This window comes from Pipra filicauda, unplaced genomic scaffold, assembly GCF_003945595.2.
Source record: "Pipra filicauda isolate LSUMZ 115617 unplaced genomic scaffold, ASM394559v2 scaffold1430_size13825_pilon, whole genome shotgun sequence".
Taxonomy (NCBI): domain Eukaryota; kingdom Metazoa; phylum Chordata; class Aves; order Passeriformes; family Pipridae; genus Pipra; species Pipra filicauda.
The window spans coordinates 1,951-13,824 of record NW_024103908.1 but is presented as its reverse complement, the minus strand read 5'-3'; the positions used below and the strand labels follow the sequence as shown (position 1 = coordinate 13,824).

The 11,874-nt window shown below is 50.3% G+C and overlaps 1 long non-coding RNA gene across 1 annotated transcript; it reads right to left on the bottom strand.

Moving 5' to 3' along the window:
* Positions 1–6,421: 6,421 nt before the first annotated feature.
* On the bottom strand, positions 6,422–10,731 carry LOC120322692. Its single transcript, XR_005562531.1, has 3 exons — positions 10,589–10,731; positions 7,817–7,936; positions 6,422–6,626 (listed from the first exon to the last, which is right to left on the bottom strand). It is a non-coding gene; the product is annotated as an uncharacterized LOC120322692 (long non-coding RNA).
* Positions 10,732–11,874: the final 1,143 nt, after the last annotated feature.

The window sequence follows — 11,874 nt, the reverse complement described above, 5'->3', positions numbered from 1 at the left end:
CTCCCTCAGCCTCTCCTCACACCACTTGTGCTCCACTCCCTTCCCCAGCCTCGCTGCTCTTCTCTGCACCTGCTCCAGCCCCGCCAGGGCCTTCCTCAACTCAGGGGCCCAGAGCTGGACACAGCACTCCAGGGGTGGCCTCACCAGCGCTCACTCCAGCCCAACAATCACTTCCCTGCTCCTGCTGACACACTCTTCCTCACACAGGACACCAGCCATTGGCCCTCTTGGCCACCTGGCCACACTGCCTCCTCTTCAGCTTCCTGTCCATCCCCACTCCCAGCTCCCTTTCTGCCTGCCTGCTCTCCAGACACTCTGGCCCCAGCCCGGGGGGCTGACGGGGCTTCTTGTGCCCAAAGGGCAGGACCCGGCCCTTGGCCTGCTGGAACCTCATCCCCTTGCAAGCAGCCCATGGATCCAGCTGGGCCAGGTCCCTCTGCAGAGCCCTCCTGCCTTCCAGCACATCAACACACCCCCAGCTTGGGGTCACCTGCACATTTGCTGATGAAATGCCTGGTTCTGCAGCAGCTGCAGATGCTCAAGGGGCAGCAGGACCAAGTCAGGGGCCTGGGGGGGCCTGGGGGGCTTTGGGGTGTGGGAGGGTCCTGGGGGAGCTGGGGAGGGGCTTTGGGGATTGGGGGTACAGATCAGTACAGACCAGTACAGACCAGTACCTCCTCACTGCTCCCTGGATCTCTCTTGGAGCTGGGCCACGTTGTCCTGGGACATCCGAGCCCCCCGCAGTGCCCTCCCAGTACAGCCCAGTGCCCCCAGTACAGCCACTGTGTTCCTGTCCCAGGGTGCCAGGGTGCCCCCCTCTTTGGGGGGATTTGGAATGGATTTGAGGGGGGGGCTGGGGGAGATCTGAAGGGATCTGGGGGTTTGGATGTGGAATTTGGGGGGGTTTAGGGGTCTTTGGGTGTATTTGGGAGAGTTAAAACAGGTTTTGGGGGCATTGGGGCATCAAAGGGATCTGTGGGGGGAGGGGACTAAAGGGAAAATGAAGGTTAAGGGACATATGGGGAGGTTAAAGAGGTCTGGGGGGGAGATGAGGGGCTGCACCAAGAGCAGCTGAGTCCTGAGACCTCCCCGGTGTCCCCAAGACCCTCTTGGTGTTCCTAATTCCCCCCTTGACACTCCAAGACAACCCTGGTGTCTCCAGTGTCCCCAGGGCCTCCCCATTGCCATTATTCCCCCCTTGACACCCCCAATTCCACTGGCCCCAAGCGCCATGCCTGATGTCCCCAACCCTCCATCTCACCGCAAGAGCCCCCCCTGGACCCTCTGACCCCAAAAATGCCCCCCCACACGCTCATAGAAAGGCCAAGGGCATCTGGGGACACGTTGGGGACAGTTGGGGGGCTTTGCAGGGCACTGGGTGATTATTGGAGGATACTGGGACACACTGGGGGGAACCAGAGGGCACTGGGAGGGACTAGAGGGTTACTGAGGGATCCTGGAAGGGCACTGGGAGGGACTGGGGAGTTACTGGGGGATTATCAGGACACAGGGAGAGACACTGGCAGGTTACTGGGCCATACTGGGGGTTACTGGGTGCTCACTGGAACATCACTGGGCCATACTGGGGGGCAGTGGGAGGTCACTGGGACACACTGGAACATCACTGGGCCATACTGGGGGGCAGTGGGAGGTCACTGGGACACACTGGCTGGTCACTGAGGGGGTTACTGGGCCGTACTGAGGGGCACTGGGATCCCCTAAACCCAGATGCGGTACATCTCCCCCCCGGACTTTGGGGGGCACCCCCAGGACTCCTCCCCTCGGGGGTTGGGAGATCCCCTGAACCCCACTGCTGGGCTTTAGGGGACCCCCGGGCCCCCCTCCCTTTGGGGTCTCTGTGTGCTGAGTGTTGGGGGTCTCTGGGGTTCGGGGGGGGCATTGGGATCCCCTTTCCCTGGGGTCGGTCCGCCGGGCCGGCAGGGGGCGCTGTGACGGGAGGGGTAATGGCGGGTCGCGGGTAATGCCGGCGGGTAACGCCGGCGGGTAACGCCGGCGCGCCTGCGCAGTGCAGCCAGGGCGCTGGGACAGCCCCACCCCCTTCCCCCGCGCGGGCTCCAGGCCCCGCGCTCTGACCCTCGGGAACCCCCGAACCCCTCTGCTAAACTCTCCCGAGCCCTCCAGCCTTTCCACCCACAGCCGCGCTCCCCGCAGCCCCGAGCGGATCCCCAGAATCGCGCTCTCCGAGCGCAGCCGCACCTCCACCGCCATCGCTGCCCCGCAGACAACATGGCGCTCTGCGCACGCCCCGCCTCTCGAGCCCCCGCCGCAGCCAATCAGCGCTCGGCCCGTCCCCGCCCCGTCCCTGCCGGTCCCGCCCTGTCGGGTGAGCGGGGCGGGCACGGCGGGAAAGCGGCGGGGGGGAAAGAGCGGGGGGACCCCAAAGGGAGCGCGAGGGGCGGGGGGTCACCCCCAAAGGGAGCTGGGGGGAGCCGGGCTTTGAAGGGGCTGCTTTTCCAAACTGCCCTGCTTATCCCACATGTGCACACTTCTCTCCTGCTGGGATCTGGCCCAGACAAACCTGAAAATACCTGGAAGTGCCACCTCCACCAGCACTTCCTCCACAGCTGCTTTCAAGGATTTCTCTTCAATTTGCCAGGGAAATGCTTCCAGATCATACTTCCATCTACAAGTCAGAACACCAGCCTGCACCAGGACTCCTGCTTGTTTTCCCTGCACTTGCTGACAGGAGGTGCAGAGGCAGGATGTCAGCACTTCATCACCAACAGCCTTAACGGGGGATGACTCCACTTTTTAACCTTGGAAGAAGAGCAGCTTTTCCTTTTCCTCTCCTGTTTTTTGGGGTTAGTTTTTTTTTACCTTCTGAATAAAAGAACACGTGTAAATTGAAATAATCTGAACCCAACTTTTCAGAAGACTGACACCTTTGAGCAGCTTCCTCTTACCCCTCTCTCCATGTTGGAGGAGTGGCCAGATGAAGAGTTACCAGCCCATCCTGGCTTCCAGAATGGCACAGCTGGTGGTTAGAGATTCATCTCACAGTTATCTAGAATATGCCCAAACTTGTTCTGCCCTTCCTAATTCTTAACTCAGACCAATGGCTCCAAACCCAGCATCTGGGAGGCTGATTAGGTTGGCAAGAACATTTCCCTGTGTGATAACAGTGTGGGCACAAGGACTGGGAGTGTGTCATAAGAAATCTGACTTGCATACGTGGGGTAGGAGATAAAAAAAACACAGATAAGCAGAAAATGTTTGCTTGCAAGGAAGAATTGGCAGCAAATCTGTCAGAAGATTAGTGCAGGTGACTATCAAATACAGGAGAAAACGTGATGAAAGGAGTAACTCATGACTCTTTATCTGAGCTATGAAATGAACAGTAACTTCAGCCACTGATGAGAGATTTTTTTAAATACAGAAGTGAGTTTGCAGTTGTAGCATTTTCCACATTAAAGCCTACAGCTGGTAAATAATAAAATAATCAATTAAAAAGCAATCAAGCTTGCTGCATGAAAACCTCTCAAACAGGCTGCTTCAAACAACAACAGTCTTCTTGCTCCCCTCCTTCCCCCAAGCCCCAAAACTTCACCACATCTCAGGTCTGTACTACTCACACACATCACTTGGCAGAGGAAAGCCACACAAAACAAAAGATAAAGAATAATTACTTGTTTTGGTAGGTACTGATGGTCACGTGTGTTGAATGGGAGGTCCCAAGAGGAGTGTCAGCTTGGTGGATGGTGCCTCTTGGGAAGTACAGTAAGTCACCTGGCTGCAAGAAAATTGATATATTTAGGGCACCAGGTCAAACCTTACTGCAGTCAGAGAAAATACTCTCTGAGCAGACAGTCTGACAATATATATCCTTTAGAATCACAAAATGGAGCAGTCCTGCAATGTACACTTTAATAACATAAAGAACACCAAGCCAGAAGTTCAGAACCTTAAACTTTCCAACCTGCTGTCAATATTTGCTGAAAATGTGAAACAAGGTTTTTAACATCACAGAACACACAGACTCCCACTGAGCTGCAGGAAGAGGACAAAGAAGCAGCTGAGATGGACCTGCTGGCAACACAGTGGGCTGGCAGAGGAGCAGTGAAATGGGGATTTGGTCAGATCACATCAAAAGAAAAGGCTAGTATTCCACGAGAAAAGCCAAATAGTCTATAAAAATGGTAATCTGTTACAATACTGTTGTCTGAGATTTTCAGTTAAAGCACTTAAAAAACAGGTATGACCTTCCTCCTCCTCCTCCCTATCTTTCTTCTCACCTATGTAAATTAAAACTCCACACTGAAAAAAAAACTAGATAAGGAAAGTCAAGACAAAAAAGGTGTAAAGCACATAAAATTGCCTCCAAGAAGGAAATAAAAGTTTACTTGTGGCTTGTCCTGTAAACACCTACAGAGTTGGACAGCACAGTCAAAGAAAACTGCCTTCCTTACCAGAGTGGGGACTACACCAACCAAGAGTATTCTGAATTCTCTTCATTTGAAAGATGGAGAAAGGAAATATTCTAGAAAGATGTTTAGGGAGGAAATAGAGTCCAACAACAGCATCCCTCTCAGAGGCAGCCACAAAGAGACAACCAAACTTTGACAGCAGCCACCCAGAAGAAATGGGTCACAGGAAGTGAACAACAGCAAACAGAAGAAAAATAAATTAAAAACCTGGATAACTTTTAAGCCCATCATTATTCCATAAAAATGAAAGGCACTGAAGTCTGGTCCAAAATATTCCAGGAATGAAAAAGGGAACTGTAGTTTACCAGACTTTGCATCACCCAGTACACGATGACGATTGAATATTCCCCTCTGTCAAACAACACAGCTCATGATGTCAGCATCCCATCCAATGTGTCACACTGTTCCTAAAACACCTACACCATCCAACATGTCACACTATTCCTCAAACACCGACACCCAAATGCAGCTCTGGACACTGAGAAGAGCAGAGAGAGGCTCCATAACAGGCCAAAAGGCAGAGAAACTCCTGAGGATTCCAGCATGGAGCAGCAGCACCAGCTGGACAAGTAACACTTCAAAAGCAGGTCAAACAGAACAGGACAAGCACCAGATTCCCTGCTGACACTCAGTAATCTTCATGAAATGTTCCTTTCATTCCAAAAATCAACCACCAACCAAAGACTTGAATTTCACGTTTGGAAAAGGGAAGAGCAATTAATACAGCAAGTTTATATGGGGTTTGGGTCGTGCTTTTCTTTATCAGCCAAGGATAAATATTTAAATCTCATTCACCAGAACAGTGACAATGTTCAGTGCAGCAGTAAGTCTCAGTGCACAGGAGGATTAGCCTGAGGGATTACAGGCAGCATGTAAAAGCATAAAAATGTTTTAGAACCATACACAAACCCAGTGTTTTTTCTGCACACAACTCCACAAACATGACCTAGGAGCCAGGGTGCCCAACCTGGAGAGTACAAGTCAATTTACAGAAATAACTGGGGTTTTTGGCCCCTTATTTAAATACTAGAAGCAAAGGATACCTTTAAAAAAGGATACAGACAACTATCACCCAAATTTCTCGTGCTCGCAGTGTGCAAACCCTCCCCTCATTAATTTTTAGATGGCTACAATTCAGAGAAATTTAAATTTGAACTCATTTTTTTTGTCTCTATTTAGAGACAACAGACAGAGGAGTTGTGAAGTGGGATCTGTTTTATCCTAAGGCAGGCATTTGGAAATCCCTGTTTCTTTCCAGTCACTTCAGTAAGTGCTAGAGAACTAACCCAAAAGGAACATCTGCCACACAAATAGCCAAAATTTCAGGTGAAAGAGGCTTATCCCCAACAGAGCATCAGAAACCTCTATAGGGTGCCCAGTGGGGGTAGATGGCATGAGTTAGAAATGCTGGATGTGAGGCTGCTGAATAACAAGCATAAGGAAAATGAAACTCCAGGTGTATTGAATGGAAATGAAAATATTAAAAAGCAAAATATACATATAAGGATTGGATTTTTTGATTTGGTTTAAGTGGGATAGTCCAATTTTTTCTTTATAACGCAGTGTATCTTTGTATGTTTCTTTTAGAAGCTGATTTAAAATGCATTTGGACCACAGGAATTCATCATATCAGTAACTTCTTAAAAACAGCAGGACCCACAAGCACAACCAGTCTGCTGCTACAGTCCAGCTGAAGAAAGAGCAAGTACTTAGTAAAGGAAAAAGGACTTGTAAATTCTTGGGGCCTGAATGAAGTGAAAATGAAAAAACAGGTGCTGGAAAGCTTCTGCAGCTGTGAAAACAAACTTCTCTTTTTATCTAAGGGAAATACCAGGTCTGGAAAACCCAGTTTACATGATATTATGATTAGATATTACTATTAGTAAATTTTCAGCAAAATATGTAAGAAAAACGACCACAAGGAAACACAAATAAAAAACCCCCACATTTTCCTGTAACGTTTAGTGGGGGGGAGGGTTAGAAGCACACACACAACAGCAAACACTGCCATCAGCAAAAGCCCATGCACAATTTCCCAGGCAAGGTTGTGCTGTCCTACCTCAACATCATCATAGTGAGGAGGAAGGCCCTGGGATCCCTGGGGAGTGATGGAAACATTGGACCCCACCAGAGACCCAAAGCAGCACTCCAGCTTCTCCTGAAAATCTTCCACAGCTCCTCCTGTAAAAAAAAAAGATGCTGTTACTTGCTGAAGAGCTCAGGCAAGCCCAGCCCACATCCTCCCCATGGCTTGGGAAGAATGATCACATCAGGGACACAGAGGCTGGGAAGGAAGGTGCTCTGTACCAGTGTTTCTCCTGAAGAAGAGCACTGGAGATGCAAAGGGGATCTGCCAGGAGAGTCACTGCTAAGCCAAAAAGTCTGGTGCCCCAACCTGGGTTTGTTCTCTTCCCTGTGCCATCTTTAGGCTGCACAACCAGACAGACAAGGCTGAACAGAGGAAAATAATCCCACAAACAGCAGAACACCATAAGACAATAAGCACATGCAGGACCTGCATTCTCTCACCAGAGAGAACATACAAAGGTTAGAGACCTTTCACCAGTCACTCCAATCATTTGGGAATATTCAAAACCAAACTTGACTCATCCACACCCCACATGTGACAGACAAGGCACCGAAGGGAAACAGCAGAACGTGCCAAGTACCAGATCCACACAAGTGCAGCTTGGCCATTAAAGCTGACAGCAGCCAGGAACACTATACCTGGGACTCAGCTTGTATTTGGGATCTTATTTGGGCCCACCTCACAATTCAATTGTGCTGACACCTTCAAGGCTACCTGAATCAAAGCACCTCCAAGAATCCAAGTCCTTTACACAACTGTGCAGCACCACTGTCTCCTTCTCAAACTCAAGGACTGAGAACACTCAGCTAAAATGGGCTGGTGCCTTTCCATGGTGCAATTCACTGGCAAGAACACTGGAAATATTTCACATGGTTTCACACCTTACCCTCCATTAAAGGGAAGTGGCTCAAAAGCCACAAAGTTTGCACAAGGAAACAGTGGGGCAGAAGGGATAATTTAAGCACAGATGCCTAATCATCAATTTTGTGCATTTGTGTTTTTTTTTTTCCAAACTTTTATGTGACAGAGCAAAATTTTAAAAAGAATATATTATTACACATATTATAGCATGAATCAGATTTTGTTCTTACTGCAGAGCAGTGAAACATGATGGACAGTGCAAAAGTATAAACTGTGTTTTAATACAGCTCATGTAAAGATTTCAGCAGGTCATCAATGTCAACCACTTCCCCTGGGGACAGAGATGAAGCCATGTCTAGTGCAACTCAAACACACCACATTATTAAGCCAGCATCAATTATATCCAGGGAAACAATCCCACCTTAAATCTCTGAGGCTGATGAAACTGTATTGTTGCCTTTTTCTGGTCAAAATCCTTCTTCAGCTGCATGTAATTCACTTTGCCTTCTTTATTTATTATTATCTTTCTTGGGCATGGTCCCTGTTCAAGAGGAGAGAGGACCAAAACAATCAACCAGCAACACAACCTCAAGAGCTCACAGGCCCAGAGCAACAACTCTTCCCCTACCCAGTGGGATATCAGAGTATCCCAGGAACAGCTCTGGTTTCAGAGCCTCACTATTTGCTCCAAAGCATTAACAGTTTACAGAAGACAGGGAACATTGTTAGGCCTTCCTGTTGATGCTCTGTAATTACTACATTTACAAGTTTAAAACTTGTAAAATTGACCAGTTTAAGAACTGAAAGGCCAAGATTCTGCTTTCAGTCCTGTCGAGCTGTCAAACTTTGTTTATGTAGAACAAAAAGAATTCTTTCATACAAGCACAGACATTTCATTTTAAAGCTGGAAGTCATTTACTTTGTTTTTCCCAGGCAGATAGTATGATTGTGTACCATTATGCAAAAATAAAGAAGTTGATCTACAAATGGTTTGGCTGCCAATTCTCAGGAAAGTTAAGGGGAAATCAAGTAATGGTAGGTAACTGTGCAAGTCTGGAAAGCCAACACCTGAGAAGTTTGAACGTGCTGATGCCATAATTTCTAAGTAAAAATGACAGCTCTACTCCCTACACCCATTTGATAGGAAATGCTATCAATTTGTTGAGATACTTTTATTTACACAGATCCCGTACTTTGAAACTTAAACTCCAGTTCTGGTATTTACATGCAGCACTAAGTTCTTCTGTGCAGCAGGACACCCTTGCTGGCCCACTAACTCCTGGGCAGTGTTTCATCAGCAGCTCCTGCACAGCCTGTCCCTCAACAGTAACCGAGGGTCACCTCAGCCCTGCAGGAGGGAATTCACATCACCTCCTTCCCGAGAGAATGAACATTCCCAACTGCAGCACGAGGCAAGGGAACGCGTAAAAAATTAAAGGCTGAAAATCAGTCCCTGACTGACAGCAAGATCTGAAGATGCTGCTGAAGGCACCAAGATCTAAAGCTGACATCCCCAAATGACAGCAACACAAATGCAACCAAGCCTGGATTAAGAGTTTTGAATTCCAGACCTAAATCCATTGTACCAACCTCTCAGCTCATTCACACTGATTTAAAGAAGTTACATTCAGATATTTACTACTCATAGAACGCAGCTTCATTTACAACACGGGCTGTTCTGTAGCGTTCTGCTGGTTATTACAGCTGTTCCAAGCCCCCTGCCATGGGCAGGGATACCTTCCACAAGATCTAGTTGCTCAAACCCCATCCAACAGGATCCAACCAGGCCTTGAGCACGGCCAGGGATGGGGCATCCACAGCTTCTCGGGGCAACCTGAGCCAATGCCTCACCACCCTCCAGCAGAAAAAAATTCTCCCTTACATTTAGTCTAAACCTAAACCGTTCAGCTTAAACCCATTGCCCCTTGTCCTGCAGCTACAGGCCCTCATAAAAAGTCCCTCTCCATCTTTCTTGCACCACTTAAGTCCTGACAGGCTGCAAGGAGGTCTCCACAGAGACTTCTCCAGATTGAGCCATCCCAGCTCTCCCAGCCTGTCTCCGCAGCTGCTCCATCCCTCTCATCATCTTCCTGGCCTTCCCTGGACTTGATCCAAGAGGTCTGTGCCCTTCTCACGCTGGGAGCTCCAGAGCTGGATGCAGCGCTCCAGGTGGAGAATCACCAGAGCGCGGCAGAGGGGCAGAACCCCCTCCCTCACCCACGGCCCGCTGAACGGGATGCAGGATACGCCCGGATTTCTGGGCTGGGAGCTCAGCGCCAGCTCAGCCCCAACTTTCCATCCACCAGCACCCCCAATTCCTTCCGTGCCGGGCTGGAGGACAAAGCCCAGCGCAGAACCCCACACGGGAGCAGCTGCTCCCCGCCAGGGCTCTTCCCTCCCACACCACGGCAGCTCCCTGGGAAGCGGCGGGAATACCGCCGGGCACAGCGGGAATACCGCCGGGTACAGCGGGAATAGCGCCGGGCACAGCGGGAATAGCGCCGGGCATAGCGGGAATAGCGCCGGGCACAGCGGGATAAGCGCGGCTGGCAAGGAGGGAATGGGAATAGCGCCGGGCACCGCGGGAAGGGAATAGCGCCGGGCAAAGCGGGAATACGAGCGGGAAATAGACGCCGGCAGCTGTCTGGTTTTTGTGGGCCTAACGCCGGGCCCGGCGGGAATAGCGCCGGGCACATCGGGACTAGCGCCGGGCCATAGTGGGAATTACCGCCGGGCACAGCTGGAATAGCGCCGGGCACAGCGGGAATAGCGCCGGGCACGGCGGGAATACCGCCGGGCACAGCGGGAATACCGCCGGGTACAGCGGGAATAGCGCCGGGCACAGCGGGAATAGCGCCGGGCATAGCGGGAATAGCGCCGGGCACAGCGGGAATACCGCCGGGCACAGCGGGAATAGCGCCGGGCACAGCGGGAATACCACCGGGCACGGCGGGAATAGCGCCGGGTACAGTGGGAATACCCCCGGGCACAGCGGGAATAGCGCCGGGCACAGCGGGAATAGCGCCGGGCACAGCGGGAATACCGCCGGGCACAGCGGGAATAGCGCCGGGCACAGCGGGAATACCGCCGGGCACAGCGGGAATACTCCGAGGACACGCGGTGTCCCCGCTCCCCCCTCCCGGCTCCCGCCGCCTCCATCCAGCCCCTTCCCGTCCCGCGGCCCCGCACTCACCCGGGCAGGAGGGAGGATCGCGTGGGATCGGGGCGGGCCGGGATGGATCGGGGCGGGCGAGGGGAGGCGAGGCCAGGCTGGATGTGCCGGGTGGGAGCGGGAGGCGATCCTGCCGCGCTGGGAGTCACGGCAGGAGCCGCTTCCGGGCGGCCAGTAGGAAATACGGCGGCATTCCAGTGTCATTCCAGTGTGTATTCCAGTGGGAACGCAGCAGCACTAAGGTTAATCAATCTGCTTCATACAACGGTGCCTGGGCTTCAGCTGCGTTATTTATTTTTTTTTTCCTGGACCAAAAATCTTCTTCTAGAGTCTCCCTGAGTCTCCCTCAAAGAAAACTTTGGAATCCTCACCGAGCACGTGAAAACTTCCAGAAATATTTTTAGATGCCTGTTAATGGTTTGTTTTACGTTGGCTAATGATGTCAGAAACAAAAGAAAATGTTAGGTAGGCTTTGCTGAAGCTTTGTTCTTGTGTACTGGCTTGAAGGATACGAAGCAGAACTAGCAGAAATAAAAAAGGTGGATTTTGGAAACCTCAGCAGCCTTACAGTGCACGGCCGATGTTGGTACAAAGTGACACTGCCATAAGTGTAACTAGAAGGACCTTTCAATGACAGGTAAGAGAGGGGACTGTGTCCTGTCAACAACTTAAGGAGGGAGAATAACAGAGCCTTGCACATCTCCAGCACCAGTTCAAATCCTTCCCTTCACGGAAAGTGGGTTTCAGTCTTGTTCCTCCTCACAGTGTGGTTGTTACACAGTCAGAACTTCTGCTTCCCTGGCACCAGCTGGATCATTTGGAACAAATGTCGTGATTCCAGTGGGTTCTGCATTCATGGATGCATCCAGCAAATTCCTGTGTGCTGAGCAGAGGAAGTGGCAAAGTATAATATATAGAAAAGGGGGGTGGAGGAGAGAAAAAGGCAAACGCTGCTCATACTGTTCAGTCCTTGTTCCTTTACCACCTGGACCGCTCTGTCGCCAGCTGACCAAAATATCCTGGTCACTTGAACATGAAATAAGGATTAATCAGCGTGTGGCTGGGTTAACAGCAGAGAGATTTTGCCAGGGGTGAACCTACAGCTGTCCTAATTGTAGAAATGTGTACAAATTAGATAAAAAATTTAAGTTTCTCTAGAAAGCTTTTTTTTTCATAGGCCTGTGAGCTTCAAAGAAAAAGAAGACAATCTCCACTTTCTAATTCTGAGTTCATCACTACATCCCTCAACATCCAGGACATTTTGCAAAATTTATTAAACTTCAAATATTTTAATGTAAATGCTCACC